The 22,147-nt window shown below is 41.7% G+C and overlaps 1 protein-coding gene across 3 annotated transcripts in view; it reads left to right on the top strand.

The window, feature by feature from the left end:
* LOC110956886 (transcription factor SOX-6-like) overlaps positions 1-22,147 on the top strand; it is a 111,001-nt gene that overhangs the window by 5,941 nt on the left and 82,913 nt on the right. For all 3 annotated transcript variants that reach the window (XM_051952584.1, XM_022202640.2, XM_022202642.2), the window contains exon 2: positions 10,279-10,348. The gene's annotated coding sequence lies outside the window, so the exon portion shown is untranslated. The remainder of the gene's footprint in view (positions 1-10,278; positions 10,349-22,147) is intronic.

Here is a 22,147-nt window from a genome sequence, read left to right as displayed (position 1 = left end):
CAGTTTAAATCAGTTTTTTTTAAAAAAATATAACAGCTTAGTTGGAGATTAAGACTGAAAGTAATGAAAAAGCCAAAGACTGATTTTATGAAATCTTATAAACATGCAAAAGCAGCACAGTCAGATGCTGATTTAACTAGTTCCAAAATGTCAACGCTCTTTTCTAAATCTGAATAGGGAACGTTGTCTAATTATTGCCTCCACAGAAATACAGAATATTTTAAACAGACTCTTTATATTCTCTTATGTTGCATGCAAAAGCGATTAGTCTCACAAGTTATTCATTGCTGCTTGCTTATGTAAATCCCATCACTGTAACTTTATTGTTTCACTTTGAGGAGGCCGACTCATTGTAAAGACATAATTCAACCTCTCTTCTTCTCTGCCGCACTTGACCGTCCCCTTAAGCTTATCCAGAACATCTGCCAAAAGAGAAGGTTAAAAAAAAAATAAAAGGACTCCTGGAAAATTACAGTTGATTCTCTGTTAATTCATGGACATAAATTACAGGACTAAAGTGTTATGGTCGGTCTCTTTGATCCAGCCAATCAGATAGCAGAGTTTTTGTGTTTTCTAACCAGACTTGAGGGTGACCAGGTGACTGACGCTCCAGTGCTCCAGTGGGTCTCTATCTGTCAGTCAGCCGTCGTGGCCTTGGATTGCAGCAGCAGCGGCAGCAGATGCTTTGGCAATTACACTGCTCCTGATGATTTTACAGAAAAGGGAAATCACATACGAGCATGTGTCCATGTCCAGGAGGTTTTCAGTCCTTCCTCTTCCATCCACTTTGCTTTGGTCTCTTGCACTTTTTCATTCAGTCTGCCTTTTCCTCTTGGGTTAAATTTAACACATTCATACTGAAGGCATAGATACTCCAAAATCAAATGTTGCTTGACAAGCCTGGTGATATTAGATTGTTTGTCAGGATCCGTAGACAGCTGTGACTCCCACCTCAGAGTGAAATCCTTATCATTTGCCATAGTTACCTTCATTTTTGTGTCAAAAAAGACAGAAAAAAACAGGCTTCGATTTACTAAAGTGAAAACACTGCTATATCCAATAATACAACTGAGTGGAGTGCAGCTTATGTTACCCATAGGAAACAGTGTTGGTGGTGATCTGTCTATGAACTATTGTCTCTGCTTTGAGTATTTGTGTCAAGGGGTTATAGGGTGAGCATTGATTTTCACCACAGTTTAATCCAAGTCTATAATTCATCAGCTCTTTGTAAAGGACCTCCTACGATTACCCTCTGCTCATTTTGTGAGTTGGGATGAATCTCTGGATTATTTAAACTCCTAAATGATGATTTACTTCCTGGGGTTTTTGTTTTTAATTCTACAGATAAGTTGCATCACTCAACAGGGAAGTTGATCAGGAATTATTTGAACACTGACTCATTAATTAAATAGCTGACACTCTTAACTACAGTGTACTTAGTATAATGCAGAGTCAATATGTGAGAATGGGTGTTATTAGCAAACATCATGTAGTTTATGCTGCTCACAAACCAGATGGGTGCGGTTGGACAGAAGACAGTGCAAGTGCTGGAAAGTTTGACAATCGAATGGAAGTGTTTGAAGATACATTTACCCATCTTCTGTGTAACTGATAGCCAAGCTGGCTGTTTCTGAATTGCTATGACACATAAACTCCACCCCTCCGGCACTCCCTGCAGGTTAAAACAAACAATAGAAATTATTTGCACTAGCTTTTGATGAAACTCTGCTGTTGATGTTGCACGGATCACTCCCAGGTGCTATACCCGTGAATTTGATGGTTGTTTTCTGCTTTATCTGCCGGTTTTTGAGCCGCTACCAGAGCCGCCATAGTTCTGAACTGGCTTTGTGAGTTTGTACGTCCAAGGATGGAAAAGAAAAAAAAGGAAACGTGCTAAAATGTTTGTGGCAGGGAACAAGGCCTCCTGTGCTGCTCCCGTGAGCTTCTCTGAGATCATTTTGAGGGAGCTGCTGAAAGTGGCAAATGCTGCTCCGGCTGACAAAACAGAACCACACGCTACTGTGCATGTGTACTTTGGCGAGGACGGTGCAGACACACATGCGTTTTATACGCAAACACACACACATACACACATTCTACGGCATACGGCACTTAAAAAATCGAAACAAAATATGGCAGAATCACAGCTAATCTGCCTTCTTTGGTCTAAACCTTAAAAGGGGAATTTACTTTTACTCATTTAATTTGTTAACCTACCTGACATTGGTGCACTGGGTAAACAAGGTTAGCTAGTAATTGGAAGTATTTGGGTGGTATTTAGAAGACATAGGCCTGTTTGTAGTGATTTGTAGCCTTCACAGTAGCAATTGTGGAGGAGACAAGTATCCAACTTTGATTCAGTTTAGAAATGGAAGTATAATGAATAAACACATGCCGCAGTACTGCATAAAGGGGTACTCCATTCGGTGAATCACTGCAAAACAGGCAGTTGTGAAAGGCACATTGTAAAATAAATTGTACACACTGAAAGGGAAGAAGCTTATATATCCTGACTTTCAGCTCGCTTGTTTGGGTGAAGCTCCAGAAATGCTGGAACCTACATTTCGGAGTCTTCATGAAACCCTGGTAAACGCTCACAGCTTTCAGTTTTCACATATCCATTTTCAGTTTCCAAACCATTTTCTTAGACTTGACAAATCTCCTCCTTCCCATGATCTTATTTAAAAGATGGTGCAGTGCCCCTTACTTTATGCTTCAAAAATTCCATCCAGATGCCACTTTATTGCCTGTTTACAGTCACGAATTATTAAATTGAAAATCAGATGCCATTTTTGGTGGGTTCAATAATCTCTAGTAATGACATATTCTTTTTTACTCTACTCATAATTTAGCCTTTGTCCATGGCGATTAAAATATAGTAGTAACAATAAAGTTTTCACTCTTAACACCAAAGCTTTCTTGGAGGGAAATTGACGCTTGCCTTTTCAGGAACCCATGGTTATTTGGTGCAGAACCAAGCTCCTGGCATTGGTCTCACCTGGCCAAACACATGGAAAGAGATCACACTTTCCTTAAAGTTTGAACAGACGTCAACTGCAAACGATCATACTGCGATCGAGTCGGAGCTCGTGTTTACATTGCTTTTATAGTTTGTTTCTTTCCTGTTCCTCCCATCTATAGAAGCGTCACTCGGCTCTAAAAGCAGGCTGGGTAACCTTCACTTTGCCACTCGTAGTGGTTTGGAGTAATGGGGCGTGGTAGCAGGGTTCGGGGTGCGAGGCCTCTGAAATGATCCTGTGGTGAAGTAGTGAGGGCCAGGATAACATGGTCCCACCCACCGAGCCAAGGCCCCGATCCAATTGGTCGGCAGCCAGCTTGTCTACACAGGGCGTTGCCATGGTTTCCAAGCCGTAAAGAAGTCTTTAATCGAGCCGTTGTCATCATGAGATGGTGGTGAATGTTTGGGCTCACAGTGGAGCGGGAGAGACAACAGCGAAGAAAAAAGAGAAAGAGAGAATGAGGCTGGATATCGACTGTGAGGCTCAGAATAGAAAAGTAGCTCTTTATGGAGGGCTCTGACAGCAGCCTGTCCTCATGGCACACACGCATCGGCTTCATTCCTCATGTCATGAACGTTTTTATAAATGACACACTCATGACAGGCTCCTGGCTCCTGCCCATTTGTATATGGCGTGCTATGTTCTGTACGTGCTGTTGGATTAGCAGTGTGGTGCTCAGAGATGACGGGGTGTGAAGGGGAGTGGCGCTGGCTCAGATATCGAGCTGACTGGGCTCAGACCTCAGGTTTCCCCCTCGTAGTCCAACACACTTTAGATGGTCGGACAGACAGCGGTATCGTTGCCTGCTGACATTTGCACCAGAGGGGTTCACACACAAGAAGAACACAAGATATGCTTAATGGTAGCAGCAGCTCTGTGAGGTGTGAGCCCTCTGACGAGAATCACAAGCACTTCATGGGGCGACCTGCTGTGCGTTTTTTATTGTGCATTCAACGTCAATGGCACACTTTTGGAGCAAACCTTGTTTTATTGTTCCGTCTGCGATTATTCAACAGTGGAAACAACCAATCAGGCCAATCGCACTACTTTATTGTTAGAGGTAGTTAATTTGTCTTGGCTCGAGCCCGATGTGTAACCAAATAAAATGGCCTATCGCCACGGTCCCTCACGTCGATGGTTCCTGCCATTGCAGGAGGGAAAAGTGCTGCCTCAGCAAGCTGTTTAGTCTCATTCTCAAGGAGCTTACGCTGTGTCTCCCTGTTAAATATGGGAAACATACGTAGGCTGGCCTGTGATGTCAATTGTTATTGCTGGAGGCCTGCTATAGGAAAAATCTCATTTGCCTTTGTAAAGCACTGTAGTGAAAAGGAGCTTATGTCATAAAGACGCTATTGTGGCTGCTGCAGGGCCTCCGAGTGTGTGTGTACGCCTGTGTCTTTATGTGTCACTGCTGTGACCCACACTTTGTGGATTTCACATGTGTTTTCCTCACATTTGTACAGGTTTTTATGGACAATGCTCTGTACCTGTTTGTTCTTGGTGCACACAAAGGAACTTAAGAGGAGGCCCTTTGTGCACGAGATTTATGAATGACAGCTGCTATTGTAGTCGTCATAAATGATTACATATTTCTTCTGCCTGCCTCTCTTTGAGTTTACCTCTTCTTTGTAATTGTGCAGCTCCATGACTCTTGTTGGAGGATAAGGCACAAGATAATGATGGTGGTGATAGAGGGAGTGTTTCGGCTAAAAGAGAACAAAACATCCGACAAATCTCAAGTTATCATTTTCCAAATGCATATAATAGTTTTTACATTTTCTTGTCACTACTTGATTCATTTAATTAAAATCTGCTGAAGTGTTCCGTTCCACCTGTAAAGTTGTTTCTGTTTCCCACAGGGTTGTATTGGGACAGCTGTGAATGTGTGTGTGTGTGTGTGTGTGTGTACATATGTGTGTACGTGTGTTAATCCATCAACTTTTCCAGGATTATTCAAGTAAAGAAAAGAAAAAAAGCCTTTGATGACTAACAACTGTAGATAGAAAAGGGACATAAAATGTGAACAGCGTCAAAATATGACAAAACATGGAGAAATGCAGATTAGTGGATATCAGGTCAAGAATTGTTAGTCAAGAAATCACTCTACTGGACTAATCTTTACAGACCTTCAGCAGACAAGAGGACTGCTTCAGCTGTGAACACAGAAACAAAAATACACGAAACAGTGGAAAAACAAAGCAACCGAAAAAGACTTCACCCTCAATAAATGTTTGCTTATACGAAATATATACATTAATTACTTAGAAAAACATGCCACCACAACGTAACAAGTGAGAGCAGCGCCGGATGGGGGATTCAGGTTCTGGCAGATGAGATAAACTGTGCGTTTGATTTCTCTTATGAATACAAATTGCAGACATACGGGGGAGGAGAAGATTGAAATAAAACAGTTGATATTTATTGCCACCACAGTTTTTTCAATTGGTTTTTTTAAGCGTTCCTGACGACCACCTCCTCCATCTCAACAAGTCTCCTCTCACATTCAGCTTCTTCGTGTTTTACGGAGCAGCAGATTTGTGTGCTGTCCTCTAAATCATTTCCCTCTCTCGCAGATTGCTCCCCGCTGGAATATTGGCCTGACAGCCGTTTTTTTTCTTCTTCTTCTCTCTCTGCTTCCCCAGTGGACTCATTTACATTTATGCACGCAGCAATTAATTACAGGCTGGCGCTGGCCTTGTAAATTAGAGGGAGCTGAGGTCGCCCTCATTAATTGCCCCTGACAGTTAAAGCCTTGTTTGGGTCGTGACAAGGTTGACTTTAGGCTGGGACAGTGGAGCCCAGCAGAGATTGGCTGCTCTTCTTACATCTGACATCACTTTGCAGTAAATGAAGAAAATTTATTGCCTTGATGAATGTTATTTTGTACTATTGTATTTTTTTATTTTTAATAATTTTTTTTTTTACCCTTTTTGGTTTTTCTTCCTTTTAGACACTGTTTTACAACCTTTATGTTCTTGGCAGCCATAGGTCATCATTCCAGGCCTTGCGTTTTGTCTTTAGCATAACGCCTTCTGTGTGTTCTGGGGGTCTTTCATCCAAATACTTGTGGAGGGGTTTTTCTATAGACCCAGGAGTCAGGCAGGCAACTTCTCACGGTATTGGCCTTTTCATGCGAAGACGCTCCAACTTTTTCCGGCTCCTTCCTTCACAAGGCCGTCCTTTCTTCTCTGTCACGCAGCGATGTGTTTGTGCATACCTCACCAGCTTGACAAAAGAAGGGAGAGATCCTATTCACTTTTGCCTTTGACATTCACCTCTTGTTTTTACAATCTTTCCAAGGCGCGCTGTTTGCACAGTGGAACAGGCTTTGTCTTGAAGAGCTGGGACAATAGTGAGCACCATAATGTAATCTCCTAAGGGTAGTGAGCAGAGGGGTGAGGTTTAGATGTATGTGCCGGCGCTTGCCCCTACCATCCCTCTCCCTCCTTCTCACCCCTTACTTTAGCAATATTTCATGTTAACAGCGACCTGCGAGAGAATACATGTTGTCACTTAAGCTTCTCTAATGTTCACCTAGGCGTTTTGTGAAGGGAAACACAAAGGCTTTTCATTCATGCAAACATCCCCTTCCCTTGTTCCACTTTTAAACGTATTCTGTTGCAGTTTGCCCACCCACATGCACGTCTTCAACCCTGTCTTTTTTAACAACATAATCACGAAACATTATCTTTCCCTGACCTTAACCAAGTGTTTTCGCAGCCTAAACTGAAACCACACGTGGAATGCCAGATGCAAACATCCAACTTCAGCTTTGTCAAACTCCTTTGTAACCCCAGTCAACCAACCTGCTCCATCTATGTTGTATAAAGGAGGCCAGTATGCTTCGAACAATTCTAAAAAGTTTTGCACATTTTTTGTAACTGACAGACTGACAATCACACCCGCTTTTTTTTTTAAATGACTGTGTGTACTCGGCTTAAGAGGCAAGCCCGACTTGATTCATTTGATCAGATAAACAATAAGCACCTTTGCATTCAGACATGCTCAGACAGCATGTCATGCTAACTAGCTTGTTTTAAACATGCCTCCAGCATTTTGGATGTCACTCTTCGAGGATGGGAACAAAAAAAATGCCATTAACTGTCATCTCTCAGCACTCATAACTCATAACTTGCTTACAGGCCATGAGTGAGAATACAGAGAAATAATCACAGATACATTAGTACAACATGGCCAGCAGTCCTCTGAGAGTCAGCGTGGGCTACAAGCTCATCATTTATGGGTCAGGTGAAGCTCATTTTGGTTTAATTGCCCATATGATTAGCTGGAGCCATACTCTGTTTCCTATGGTGCAGACATGGAAGTGGCAGCACAGAGCCCCATGTGGAGCTAAGCTCATTGAGAGAGCTTCTGTCTAATAGAGTTCCATTGTTCTTACTCCAGTGTGTCCGCGTCTGCACAAGTGGCATTGACAGCTGCAACAAGACAACATTTGGGACTGTGCATATTTTGTTGCGTGAATGCATGCATTCATTGTGCAGGTGCAGGCCTCACTGTGAACATAATACAGTGTATCTTGTTGTCATGCACGATATCACTCACCGTCCTTCTTACTGTCTGTAATATTTGGATGTCACAGCTTTTCTTCTCCAATGGCAGATCTCCGGCATTCTGCTGTTCTAAGTTTCTTTTCCAGACAGGTGTTTTGCTTTTTTTTTTTTTTCTTTTTTTTTTTGCAGCTGGCTCAACGGTAGGGTAACATGTGCCATTTTACAGCTGTTGGACAGTGGGCCAAAAAGGTAGCTGTTACTTCCCACAGTTGTCAGGAGGAGCCTAGAATGGCTTTATAGCCTGGTTCTCCCATGTCAGCCCCCCACCCCTCCTCAGAGGTGGAGGAGAGGAGCAATATTTGGACATGCCAGGGGGCTACAGAAGGAGAAAGAACCAAAAAAAAACAAAAACAAAACAAGTAGGAATGGGATTTATGCCTGAGACTCTAGCGGGACTCTATTTGTCTGTTTGAATGTTGACTAGTTGCAGAGATCAGTAACTGAGTGATGGAGTTCAGAAGTCTGTTTTGCCTATATGAAATCGCATTGTCATAGAATCGAGCGTGACTAACACTTAAATGTTGCAATAAATACAGGAAAATCTTATCAGTAAATTAAGTGTGCAGGGTCTTTTTTGAAAAAAGAACAAATTGAAGTTCTTATTTGAATCAAATGCAAAAGAGGTCGAATTGATAACAGTGATACTCAGCTCAGTAAACTTCATATCAGTGTATTGCACAAGAGACAAACTACTTTTTCTGTATCAAACACAATTTTTTTTTAGAGCTCCACTACTGCTATACATTGCATTGTCTCTTGATGTCTTGTGTTAATGTTGCAGAACACAGAAGGTTCATATGCACATGCAGGAGCTTGAAAATCTACTGAAGAATGTATTAAAAACTATACTCAAACTCCTGCACAATCCTGCATACAGTACATTAATTACTATTGCATACAGTATAATGAGTATTTACATACATGTACATGTCAGTATATGCAGACAAGTTTCTCGCGCTGATGTGTGCAGAAAACATGCATACCAGTGTGACACAAGAGTATGCTTGAATGCAAGGCTTTTGCTGAGGGTGTGTGTGTGTGTGTGTTGAGGCAGCTCTCCTCTACTGGGCAGCCAGCTGTCTCTCTGATTACCCAGCATCCTCCAGGTGTCGGATCTGCCATCTGCAGATGAGTGGCAGGGCGTGTGGAGCAGAGCAATGGAGGGGAGAGAGGGAGGGAGGGAGAGAGAGAGAGGTGGTTGAAAAGAAGGAGAGGAAACAGAATAACTGGTTCTGCAGACATCTGGAACGTGTTCAGACGGGTCAGCGAGAGCCGCAGAGTGTGAACGGTGCTCAGGGGAATCCAGCTCGCAGTCACTTGATCGAAAAGGTGGCATTTTGAATTGTTGGCTTTTCACATTTAGTTGGAGCAAGACAGGGAGAGCAAGAGAGCTGCATCTTGCCGAAGTGTTTGCAGGGATGTTTCACTGAAGTGTGTTTTTGCTGATTATTTGTTATCATTATTATTATCAGATCTTCTTAGTGTACAAGCCTTTGAGCTGCTCTGGTCAGAATTGCTCCTAATTGTGCCCTGAGAGAAAAAATGCATCCAAGAGAAAATCATTTGCTTGATTAAAGACATAAATAAAAGATCATACACACCCAGTGTTTGCTTTTTTCTTCATTGTTCTCAATTAGCCTCAAATTGTGGAATCAAAGGCATGTTTGTATTGCCCTCTTTGTACAACTTAGATGCTGCGTTAGTGTCAAAGAAACGCGGCCGCGGTGTGTTTTGTTGCTCGTCTGGGTGAGCACAGGCTCTTTCTTTAAGTCTTTCCTCACCCAGTTCACGTCTTTCTTTCTTAAATTAGCGACCTCCCACTCTCAATTAAGACTATCTCCCATCCTCCCTTAATTTGGGGCCCAGTAAGGGACGTCCCATCCTGATCACGGAACCTTCAAAGCGCTCTAGCGGCAGCTTGACCTCTTTGATGCTATTATTTGCATTCTGTGACCCCAGGTTTAGCAAACGGCTGTTTGTAGTGTGCGCTTGTGTGCGAGTGAAGCTATAATAAGGTTGTCCCCAGGTTGGCTCGGAGCGATCTGATGAAGCCAGTAAGCCCAAAAATGCCATGACGACTATCTGATGAGGAAAAATTTCTTTCCTGTTCTAAATGTAATCAATTTTTGAAAGAAATGATCAGGCATCACTAACTGTGTTAAGGTAGATTGTGGCCAATTTTTCAACTTCAAAGCTGCGTACAAGAATCACGCTGTTTGTCGTTTGTTAGCGTTTGTGTGGCTGAGTGTGTGCCGTTGTTTGTGCAGTGAAAGTGCTGTGAGAGAAACACACTGATCCTCTGTGTCTTTCACACAGGACCTCTGTAATGTCTCGAACATCCGCTACAGAGGACTCTCAGGTGGGCTGAGTGTGTTCACTGGGCTCCAAGAACAGCTTCCAATTCAAATTTTCATACTTTGTCAAACCTCAGTCTGTTGGCATGGTGTGAAAATCTGGCCTGTGCTTACTAAAATGTGTCCATATTTGTACATAAAATTTTTCCAACCTATGCCTTGAAATAGCTATTTTCTGGTCAAATATGCTTTTTTTTGGTAATTTTGGTGACCTAACCGTGTAATTAATCGAGTGATGGCAAACATACTGTAGAAAAAATATGCTTTTCCTTTGAGATATCTTCATCACGACCATAAAAACGCAATTTCTTTCTCTTTCCTGTTCTTTTCTAGGTGACGTTCATGAATTTTAAACTCATCCACAAGTGAGAAGAGGGTGTTGGAGCTGAAGTCTCTTATTTCTGTAAGTTTCCTTCACCGACTGATACTACTGACAAATCTCTCCTTGTGCACCAACACAGCTCACTTTTTCTTTTCTTTTTTTTTTTTTGTGCTGCTGTTTGGCACTTTGGATGATTGCTTCCATGAAAAGGCAGATAATAAGCTCTCACAGAAAACACATCATTGTTGCAGCAGTGCAGAACAGAGCAACTCTTGCTGATGTTTGAACACGCCACGTTTTGCACCAGCGGTTGTGTTAGCTGAGGAGTGTGCAAAGTGCAGTATGTGTGTGTTAGCCCATGTTAGCAAAACTGGATCTGACTCTGTGCATGCCCGCTACCTCTCACCCCTCCATCGGCACATACAGAACGCTTTTGATTTGTTTCACAGCAAATGCAGACCTCCACTCTGGGTAGTGTTCTGCCCTGTGGACCCTCAATAGCTGCTTTCACTTGGGTGAAGAAAGGGGGCTTTTAAAGGCTCTCACAGGCATCACTCCAGGAACCTTTCAACGCTGGGACCTACAGTATGCCTTTTAATGGACTTTCTCTCTGCGAGCAATAAAGATTATATCTGGAGTCAAATAGTGCTGTAGGTAACACTAGCCCAAATTAAGCTGGTGAGGTCGCAGTGGCCGATCTCGATGGTTTCACCAGAGACGGGAGACATGAAATGTACAGATGGGAGAGGTTGGAGAAAAGAGTGATCTGACCATCTGGCTAATCCCCCTGTTTAGGAGCACTTATTAAGGCTCTAGTTGTGGCCCTTGAGCTGTGTCACTCCTGGGTCAACAAGTGGCCCAGGAGTGATTCTCCCTGGCATCTCGCTCACAGACAGGACAGAGAAGCTCCAGTGTTTTGTTGTCGGAGATGATCTGCGTCCTGCTGGTTGTCAGGGAGCTCAGTTTCAAAGACATGATCTTCGGCTCGTACACGTCATCTCCTGACACACTATAGAGTCGTGGTTCCCAACCTCGAGGTCAGGACAACCTTACAGGGTCACACAGTTAATCGCAGGGCTGTTGATCATGAACAGGATAAGCAGAGTAAACACACTTGAGCTGCAGAGGAAAATTTTTACTTTTTCAGAATTTCTTAACACGCTTGCTGTTTTTCCTTATAGATTTATGGGTGTTTTTTTATGCTTTCATCCTTCTGAAAGTATTTACCACAACCCGAAGAGGAAAAGTCCCTCCGATTTAATTGATCACTGATAAAACTTTTACAAGATGTTGCAATTAAATACAGCTTTGATTCAAGAAATCACAAGTCAAAAAAGGTTGGTAAACACTTATCTAGAGCAACTTAGGGAGCGAAGTGGTAACGAAGTGATGATAGATGTTTTTTTAAAAATTCTTCCACGGAATATAATTTATAAACAAATTTTGCTGCATTTGAAGAAAGTAATTGCGACAAGATTAGGGAAAACCTGACCACTTAGGCTCATTTTTAATCCCATCAAACTCCCATAATTTCATCAGTTCATCTTGGAACTTGAAATCACATTATTGTGTCTTTTAACATGCGATTGCTTTTCAAATCTAATAACATAGCGGTAAGATGACAAGTGGACCCTCCTAACAAAATTACAGCCTTTAGAGGGTACCAATGCTCTCGTGACAGCAAGAATTTATGGCATCTTTGTTTCACAGGACTTTGGGAAGGAAAAGGGTGCTGTGAGCTGGTCGATTGGCAAAGTCAAAGCCTTAACTTACAATATGTTTCTAATGGCTTTCATTAGAAGAGAAAGGGTGTGTCTCTGAAATCAACAGATAGCTGGCTAAATGTGACTATTGCTTATCTTCACAGTGTAGAGAAGTAAGATTTTTTTTTTGTTTCTATTTAGATTAGTATTACTTAACTGTGAATTTACACAGTGTGTTAATCTTATGACATTTACAGATCAGGTTTTTTTTTTTACCTGAGAAACACATTAACTCTAAACCTGCAAGTCCTAAATATTATAGTGTAAAACAAAATGCAATAGCTGCAGTTACAATAAATAGCTCCCTTATGCAAAATGACAGCCCTATTTGTGGAGCTCTGTTGTTACACATGGTCGCTGTAATAGCAGTCATTTGCTAAGAATTAGAAAAGTGACCAGACAGCAAGCAGCCGCTGGGATGATTTGTGGTACGCTAATGAGCTAATGAGCTAATGAACCCACTGAGGTTACCGGTTTGGCTCCTGTAAAACAATGCCCCTCTCTGCTCGGCTCCTTTTTACTCCAGCTTTGTATGAGAACTTCACTGTGTTACAGTTAATGGGCAGCGTCTGACAAAATTTAGCATCGTTTCTCAGTGCTTAACCTTATGTTAACAGCGAGCTATTATGTCCCCTTGAGCTTGGACATTTAGTTAATTGATCTGATTTGTCCACACATATGAAATGTCCGCTTAGGTCTGGATTGGGCCGCATGCCTTGAAGGTTTGCGGTGCAGGACTCATTTAGCGGTGGGAAAAGAGAAATGAACTCCAGGGATCTGGCTTCGGCCAGACTTCAAGTCGCAGCATTCATTCATGCATGCCAGCTCACCAGCTCATCACAACAAGTACATATGCTTGTATGTTATGCATTTAGTTGTTTGTCAGGCTGCGTCTGCATCAATTTATTTGTGTTTGTGCTTGCATGCATGTTTGTGTTTTGCACACTCATGCCTCATCAACATCCAGTCTGAGGCCCATCTGGTTTGCTTTGAAGAGGCTCGTGGAGCTGCAGCGGCCGAGGCTTTAAGGCAGGGCCAAGCCAGCAGCAGTTCCTCCCCACTTACACATAAGTCCATGGTGCGAGGCCCTCTGCCAGTAACAGTATAGACCGACCCTTGTGGCTACTTCCCAAACCACCCAAGCTCATACCCCACTTTCTCTCTTCTATTGCCCTTGAAATGGGGCCTGCTCTAAATATTATCTCCCCCTGTGCTTTATCCCTCCGTTTATCCCTAAATCGGCAGCAAGAAGAAAGGAGCCGTGGGGCTGAGTCACTTTTTCCCCTCTCTTCTCCTCTATCCCAAACCACAGGCAGCGGCAGCGGCTTCCTGGAGATGAGCGCTTTTGTCTGTTGTGCGACCGCTGCGGCTTTAGGCAGATCCTCCTCTGATGAGGTAATGCACAAGCTAGATGAGCAGGCAGAGTGAGACAGGAGGGAGGTGTAGGAGAGCGGACCCACAGTGGATCTATACTTTAACCTATGATTTTTCAGGCCAAAAGAATATGTGATATCTTTCGGCAACACTCTGCTCCACATGGAGGCCATCACACACATTCACCCCTCCTCAGAGTGTGACCGGTTATCAACTGGTGCATGCTGGTCAGCTCCTCCACATCACTGTGGACTCTGATCTTTGCTGAGAGATCTTCAACAGACTTTCTCTGGTGAACTTGTTTGATCTTTATTTTTGATCTTGTCCAACTGGCAACGGCTTTAATGAGAAGCATCTACTCCTTTATTGGACAATATCGAGGCAGAGAGGAAATGAAAGGAGTGAGAGGTGAGGAGGACAAACACAAAGGCCTCTGGCTGGGAATCGAACTGGGATGTTAGTAATGTTTTAGATGAAAAACTGATGGAATAGGAGGATGCACACGACAGTGGACAGTGGTGGCGAGTGGGTAGATGGAGTGGGTTCAATCCTCCCCATAAAAGTTCTTCTTAGTTGTTGTTAGTGAATAAAATCATTTTGGAGTCATATCCTAAACATATTCTTATTGTGTATGTCTTAAACGACCATTTAAAGTGCATCCCACAAGTATCATGTCCTGTGGCATGATGCAAAGCAGACAGTTTTGAGTATGTGCCACAAGTGTTTCTTATGTGTGTGCAGCTGCTCCCAAATGTCTTACATAACACACCCAGACTTATTTATATATATGTAAGATATACTGTACATACCAGGTGAGAGTGTGAATGGAGATGTAAAGTTGCTCTGAAACATCTTCTCAACATGATGTAAGTACAGTACAGTAGTGATGCATGGATAAAGTACGATTAGGAGACATCCTGTAGTCAGTACTTGTCTTCATCACTTTCCCTCAACACCCCAACAAGAGAGAATCACACTGATATCTCCAATTTTCTGTCAGTGCAACTTAACCTTTGAGTGACTACTCGCAAAACACTTTTTTTTGGTAACCTTCAGATCAGTGTTATGTTGTTTGCGAACAATTCAGTCAGAATTGAGATGAATCGCTACCTGAAATGATCTTTTTTAAATCAGTTCTCAGTTGCAAGCACTGACTGAGTAGAAGACTGTGTCCCTACAATATATAAAAAACAGGTGGTTGAAGACTGCCTAAGATCTTCAATGGCGCATCTTCAGTGCTTCGTTCACTTAATGTACTATTTAGTGATTGTGATCCTTGAGTGATGGTCAGCTGCTCAAAGAGACAGAATTTGCCGATGCTTTGTAGAGAGCACATAACACACACCACGGGCCTAGAGAAAGACTTGGCAGTGCAGGGAACTGCAGTACAAGGCAGACTGGCAAGACTAAACCTGGAGGAGAGCGGGGAAAATGTTAAGCTGAAATGAGAGTAAATGCGTATCAAGTTCTGCTTTGCAGTGACACTGGACTCTGCAATCAGCCGCTTTTCATTTCTGAGGAGAGCTTGTTCTGATCTACAACCTATAACGATGAAATGCTGCAAACAATAGTGCCTGTCTGTTTATTTTTTTTTTAAAAAAGCACAAAACATATAACTGTAAATTAAAAAACTGTAATATTATGCACTTCCATTAGCAAATAAGCCTTTCGAAAAGCCAGACATCACATATGCGGAAACAATTAGAAATATTTCATGAAGTTGCAACATCTGTTCATGGAGACGACAACATTCTGCATCAATATTTAACAATATTTCAACAAACAACCTTGTCTTAAACTGTTGTGAAATGAAGAAACTCTTTCATTATTCACTCAGTGGGTTTTAAGAATGTCTTTACAGATTAAAAAAAAAAAAACAAGTGTCAAAGGTTTTATGTGATTGTATGAGCAAGTTTCCACTCAGCTTTCACAACTGGCAATAAAAAAGTTGGACAGAAACCCAGCTTGTGTGTATTCTGCGAGCGTGCTTCCAACTGCGTTCATGTGCACTGTGATATATGGGCTGCTGTCTTTTATTCCTCATTTCTTTGGTGACAACTGCTATCTGCCCAGACCTCAGGACTCCTGTTGAGGAATGCCACCAGACTCGCTGACATCCAGGATAATAGCTTCCTGTTTTAACTGTCATGGGTGCTGAAGGTCAGAGGCCAGGGTCAATCTCAGCTGTTGTGCTCTGGGCTACAGGAGACGCCACCTGGTCCTTAGATCATGGTGATCCAGCGTATTATTCTCTCCAAACAATATGCTTCTTCACCTTTTCACATTCTTCAACATGCCGTAGCTGGAAGGAGGCTTTTTTTTCTCAGCTGTTTGGCTTCTTTCAACACTTCATTAAAAACAGTGGGCTTTTAAATAGCTTGCGTTTGAATGGAGTGTTGACTGTGTAGGTGGAAAGTAGGACGGTCTGGATCCACAGGACAAACTCTGCAACAATAGATCTTCTGAAATGCTAACACCTGTTTCTAAGAGGCATGTGTCAGCTTCCCATTCGACTGACCCTGAATGCTGCTCACGAACAACAACATCACATCCTCATAATTACAGTATCCTCATTACAGTAAATATCCCGCATCTCATTTTAAAGCTGCCATCAGCTAAAATTAACTGGCCTTAATGGCTGCTGATTGCATTCCAACACTGGCCGACCCCCTCCTCCATTTTTAGTGATCTGATCATTTAAGTACATGCAAGCATAATTGAGGTCTCTTCCTTGATTAGATTTGCACCAGCTTTTAACAAAGCCTGCTCGAACCTAATCCAATGAGCCCCATTGTAGCAAGAGCAGAGGGATGACATCGCTCCTGGTTAGCTTCAAAATCAACCATGCCGCCGAGCAATTAGAGGTCGCGCTGATAAAGAGGCTGGACAACGAAAACTAATGGCACGATGTTTCTCAAAGCCCACAAGATAAGAAGCGGGAGTCTGAGCAGAAATTCATATATTTACTTCACACATGCAAACTTCATAAAACAGGCTTAGAAATGAGGATATTATATATATATTTTTTTTATAAATACACATATTTAATGTTAAGACAATTGAAAGACTTTTAAATAACAATACGTCATGAAGAACTAAAGCAACAGTCTTGTTTTTCAAAATAAAATATAGGCTTGGTTGTTTCACCAGATTTTAATGCTTGTTACACAAACGTGGGCCTGTTCAGACTGGAGCTGTCACATCCTAATACTCCCCGTCACTTCTACTGTAAAGCCCACACTGCAATGCTTCGAGGCATGCCGTCGCTCTCTCTGACTTTCACACAGTTACACGACAGCCGTGCGCTCGGCGATCCTGACCCAGTGGGCCTGGACTGAGCAGCTCAGCCTTGTGTGGAGGTGTCTGCTCTGGCTGCATCCTTCGGTGACACCAGCCCATCTGTAATTACAGTTAGAGACTTAACCTCCTTCTGACCTGTGGCGCACGTTAAATCCTCTAATCTTGTCCTTTGTTCTCTGTCGCCCTCAATTAGTCATGTACCAGGAGTCAGCCAGAAGAAAGTGTTTGGTGTGTGTGGGTATACATGCTTCTGCTTGAAGACTTTAATTACCATTATTTGATGTATGCAATTCTACTCTCTACAAAGTCATACAATCTAACCGTCCATGTGATTTAGCGATGAAATGAGTAGTAATCTGATTGGGAGTTATTTTGATAATTAATTTTTTAAGTCACTTTTTAAAGCAAACGTGTCCTGTAATTCATCAGATTTAATGACTCCAGGAACTTGTAATTGGCCTCTTTTCATCATTTTCTGCTCATAAAATCATTAACAGATTAATCTAGAATGAAGATGTTCATTAGTTATTTTGTGTGTTCTGTGCCTCATAGTTCATAAACTTACTTTATAGCTTCTGTGAATGAAGTCAAACAACCAAAAAGCAATAAAACTGTAGCATAAATGCTTTTGAGAAGCTTTAGTTCTTAAAATGCTCCTTTCAAACACACACATAAACACACCTGAGAGAGATTTGTGGCCGATGTTTATCTTTATTTCATTTTACAGGCAAGTGTATGTCATTAGGCTTTGTCTAATTGATCTGGTGAGATGAGTGTGTAGATTAAGAACAGGAAGGGTTTTGACTCCTGTCAAGACTCTGCTTCTCTCTCTCCCTCTATCTCTTCTTCCCATTTGTTCTGTGTCGATAAACCCGCCTCTATTCTTAACAATAGGATTTCACTATAAATAGGTCTGAACAAGTCGGAGCTCACCTGTTCAAGCTGTAACTAATCCAGAACTATTTCAATAGTTCCCTTGATGTTCAATGATCTGGGCCATAAGGTGCCACGGGATAAGCAGGCATGTGGGTATGTTGGACAGAAAGACACAAAAAGGGGAAAAGAAAAGAAACAGATGATTCTGGATGCAGGCCCAGTTCATGAAGGACCATTTTAGAAATCAAAAGCTGGCGATTGCAGCTTCAGGATGTTTTTGCAGTGCATTTCTGAAGTTAATACATTTTATTGAACTCAGTCATTCAGTGCTTAAAGAATAGGCATAGCATGTCAGGAAATTAGAATTTTGTACATTTGTAAGCATAAGGCACAGCGAGACAGAGTATGTACGCCAACTTATCAGGGTTCTGTGTTTACAGACAATTGTTGATAGAAGCTGATATGTAGTGCGATAAATGCACTTTGATTTACAGGGGAAACAATGCTGTATTATGTAGGCCAGGGACACTTAAGAGTGAAGTAACTGTGATATGAACAGAGGCCAAATTTATGTGCTTGTGTTCAAGAGGGCAAGCAGCTCTGGAGTATGTTTGTTAAAGCCTTTGGATGAGGCTCCAAAATGCTTGGCTCCCTTTCAAATACTGGATCACTTGCTGATAATGGAGACAGATTTTTGATGCTGTTGCCAATTTGTCGTTATAAAAAGATACATGTTTAGATATGCAGTCAAAAAGTGCTGCATACGGGTATCGCTGAAGAAGAAATACACAAATGCAAATGATTTATCATCTGGATGCCATTAATTTAACCTATGGAGTCTTACTCAATAATTAATGTCTATTGGCATGTGACCCTATATGCCATACAGTAAACAGCATGTCTCATAACTATGTATGAGATCTTGTAGTCAGCTAATATATGGCTGAAAGGCCCAGAGACAAGCCCCGGGTCTTAATAAATCAGCCATATCTAATGAACCCCCTAATTGTGATTTACAGCCTGCAAGCCCCGTGCTGCGTTGGAGAGAGAGAGAGCACACAGAGGACGAGAGTAACCTCGTCCAGTGGCACCAGGCAAAAAAAGAAACGCTGCTTTATTAAAAACGCTGCTCCCTTCCAGCAACTGTGAATGTCTTGCGTGAGTCTCATGAGAGCTTTGTCCAGATATGATACTTAACGCAGTAAAAATCAAACAGCTGGACGGGAAACTCTTACAGTCCAACCAAGAACACAGTAAGAGGGAGAAGGATATTTATACAATCCTAATCTCCCCATTCTGGGTTGCTTTATTATTATAATTTTTTTCAGAACTTTACTGCCTGCGGTGATTTTGCTTTTCAGTGGAAGCAGTAGTATGACATCGTCTTCTGTGGACTTTTTTTTTTTAATGTAGACGTTTCAATTTCTCTTTCTACTGCTATCAATATTGCACGACTTTTTCTTTTTTTCCCCCAAGCTAATTGAAAGCATGTGTTATATTGCTCTTGTGCCCGATTATTCCTACCAACACAGACCCTTCAGAACAACAAATGTAAAAGCTGTCGTTAAAAGTCTACAGCATCGCCGCAGTTTATTGGCGGCTGCACCAGTGCGAGACTTTTCACGCTTGACATCAGTTTTGTTGGACTGAACAATGCCACCTGAGTCTTAAATATTCACCCTGATTCAAGGATTTAAGTCCATGTGAAATACGGCTCCTCTGGTTGGCCAGATTAACTTCCTACATAGTTAGAAGTGAGGCCTTGTGTGCTGTGAACAATGTATATTCTCTGTAGGCTGGCAAACACAATGGACAGCTTGTGCGGTAAAGAGAGGCTCTGACCTTGCAGCACACACTCACACCTCTCTACACCCACAGCCTGGAAATGTGTGTATGCTTACATGTGTTTTTACATACTCCAGCTTATGTTCATGTTCCAGAGACACATGCAGCATGACTTACTCACTTTTCCTGCCTGTTTCTTCTCAGCTCGTATGAACTGGCCACAGAGCTGTCTCTTCAGCATTTCATCTCCCTCTCCGCTCTACATGTGTTTATGGAATATATGCTGCTCGTCCGTGGTATCAAATATATCTTATCGGCTCGCACATAACTGTTTCCAATCGCACATCCCACAAGTTTCCCACAATACACACATGTAGCTAAACCCTCCCGTGTACACTCTGTATCGTGTGGCTTCAGCCAGACCAGGGGACACACTGCAGAAAGGATTAGTCTGGATTGTGACAGCTTGACATGCTGGGGGACACTGACATGCCTCCAACCGCCGAACAAGACAACTGCTGCCGAAGAGTAGAACAAGGTGCTCAACTGCTCGGTCAGCATTACCTTTCTCACGTCTCCTCTACTTTTAAATCGACCACTGTTTCACCACCGTGAAGCTGTTATGTACACAACCATTCAAAAGTTTGTGGCCCCCTTAGAAATGTCCTTATTTTTGAAAGAAAAGCTTTTTTTTTTAAATGTAGATAACATTAAATTAAGCAGAAATACAGTCTAGACATTGCTAATGTGGTAAATGACTATTCTAGCTGGAAACAGCTGATTTTTAATGAAATATCTACATAGGGGTACAGAGGAACATTTCCAACAACCATCACTTCTATGTTCTAATGCTACATTGTGTTAGCTCATGGTGTTGAAAGGCTAATTGATGATTAGGAAACCCTTGTGCAAATATGTTAGCACATAAAAGTGTGAGTTTTCATGGAAAACATGAAATTGCCTGGGTGACCCCAAACTTTTAAACGGTAGTGTCGATGAAGAATCTCTTGCATTAACTTACGTGAGCTTTATTTTTCGGTATATTTAGGTACTTGGCTAAGCTTTCCTTTGCTTAGCTATAGGTGAGGAGTTTGAGAGTAATATGGGAACTAGGCAGTAAAACAAGTTAAAAATAACACTTTCATTTTTGTCTCTTATGTAGAATAAACTACAATGTACGATACATTTAATTTAATAGAAACTATAGAGACATAAAAAGAATAAAGAGTTTCAAAGTATACTCAAAAAACAGCTGTGAAAATTTTACTGATTCAAAAGATGATAAAAGTAGCTCATGGTGCCTTCAGTTTAACAGCAGACGAACACATATATAACTGTATACTGCATGCTGTAAACTAGAGGAAGAATTTTAAAGAATGTATGATGTGATAAATTCTCTTTCATGGATTCTTGTGTGAATTCAAACATAATTTCATATCAGTGACTAAAATTTCTGGCATTCTATACTGTTGTGTTTGCAGTAAGGTCATCTGAGCAAGAGTGTCTGACGAACGCCTGATGTGTTAAAATGCAATTACATTCCTACCATTTCAACTCTTTCTCCTGGCATGTCTCTATATGAGATACGAGGCAGAGTTGTACACGCTGCTAAAAGGAGTTCCAATTACATTCTGTGTTCTGTGAAGACTTGTCTGGACCATCTGTACACATTAGGCATTCACGACAGTCAATAATTGAATAAAAATATGTTGTTTATTGATCGACTGAAAGTAGCTCGCCTCTGAATAATGCAGTCATTTCATGCTAACAAAGCTGAGGAAATCCTCAAAGCTCTTTCTCAGATAGGGAACAAAGCTCATTGTCAGAGGATAGAGAGGCAACTGGGATTACAATGGGGGCATGCAGTGAAACGACTTGTCAGTCCTAATCTGGGATTAGCAGGCTTTCGCGCCTCCTGGGTGCTTTAAAAGCCACCTGTTTGGACGCTCCTGCAGATGATGTTACACTCTAGAGCTCCTTGTTTGATTCTAATTCTTTTGTTTGCATAAAAGTTTTAAATGCTTTCGGTTTTCCATTTCAACAATGCAAATTTACGTAGAAGTAGTCTTGAAATATACATTTTATTTTGGTAAAATAAAGGTTGAGTATTGATAAATTCACCTTTTCTGATGTTTGCAGAGCCAGAATTTACTTTGATTATGTCGGTTGCCGGTGTCACTAAAACGTTTTTGAACATTTGTGGTTCTTCAGGATTGCAGTTATTTTTCTTTTAATTAAGAACATTAAACAAGACTGTCATGCCTTTGATTTCCGTTGTCTGAATGTAAAATAGATGCAGTAAGCTAAGAAGTGACAACTGATGCAATTGTTCCCCACTTTTGTCTTTGAGAGAGGTTTAGTTCCTCAGTGCCATCGTAGTCTCTCCACTCAACATTTACTGAATTATAAATGTGAACCAGGGTGGACAGAAGCAGTAAATTAACACTGAAGAACAGCAAACATATCTGATGATTGTTCTCAGCTTTGGTGAGGCCCTTGAGTCTCGTAATGACTTATTGAAACTCACTTTTTCTTGCCTCTAGCCTCAGGGCTAATGTGCTCACTCATGTGTGAGGGCAGCTGTCATATCGCCACAGGCTTCTATGTTAACTTTCTACTGCTGATGTCACCCTGAAATAGACTTTACCGCCACTGATACCTTTAAAATTGAACCTTTTGGAAAATTAACTCCAATTTGCTTACTTATTTTGCTTGAATTATGTGATATGGTAAACATATTTGCATTCCTTTGGGTGGTTTATTAACATACCCAGTTGCATCT

The sequence above is a fragment of the Acanthochromis polyacanthus genome, chromosome 8 (genome assembly GCF_021347895.1).
Source record: "Acanthochromis polyacanthus isolate Apoly-LR-REF ecotype Palm Island chromosome 8, KAUST_Apoly_ChrSc, whole genome shotgun sequence".
NCBI classification, from domain to species: Eukaryota; Metazoa; Chordata; class Actinopteri; family Pomacentridae; genus Acanthochromis; species Acanthochromis polyacanthus.
Note: the sequence above shows the minus strand (reverse complement) of the source record. Positions and strands in the feature narration are given on the sequence as shown.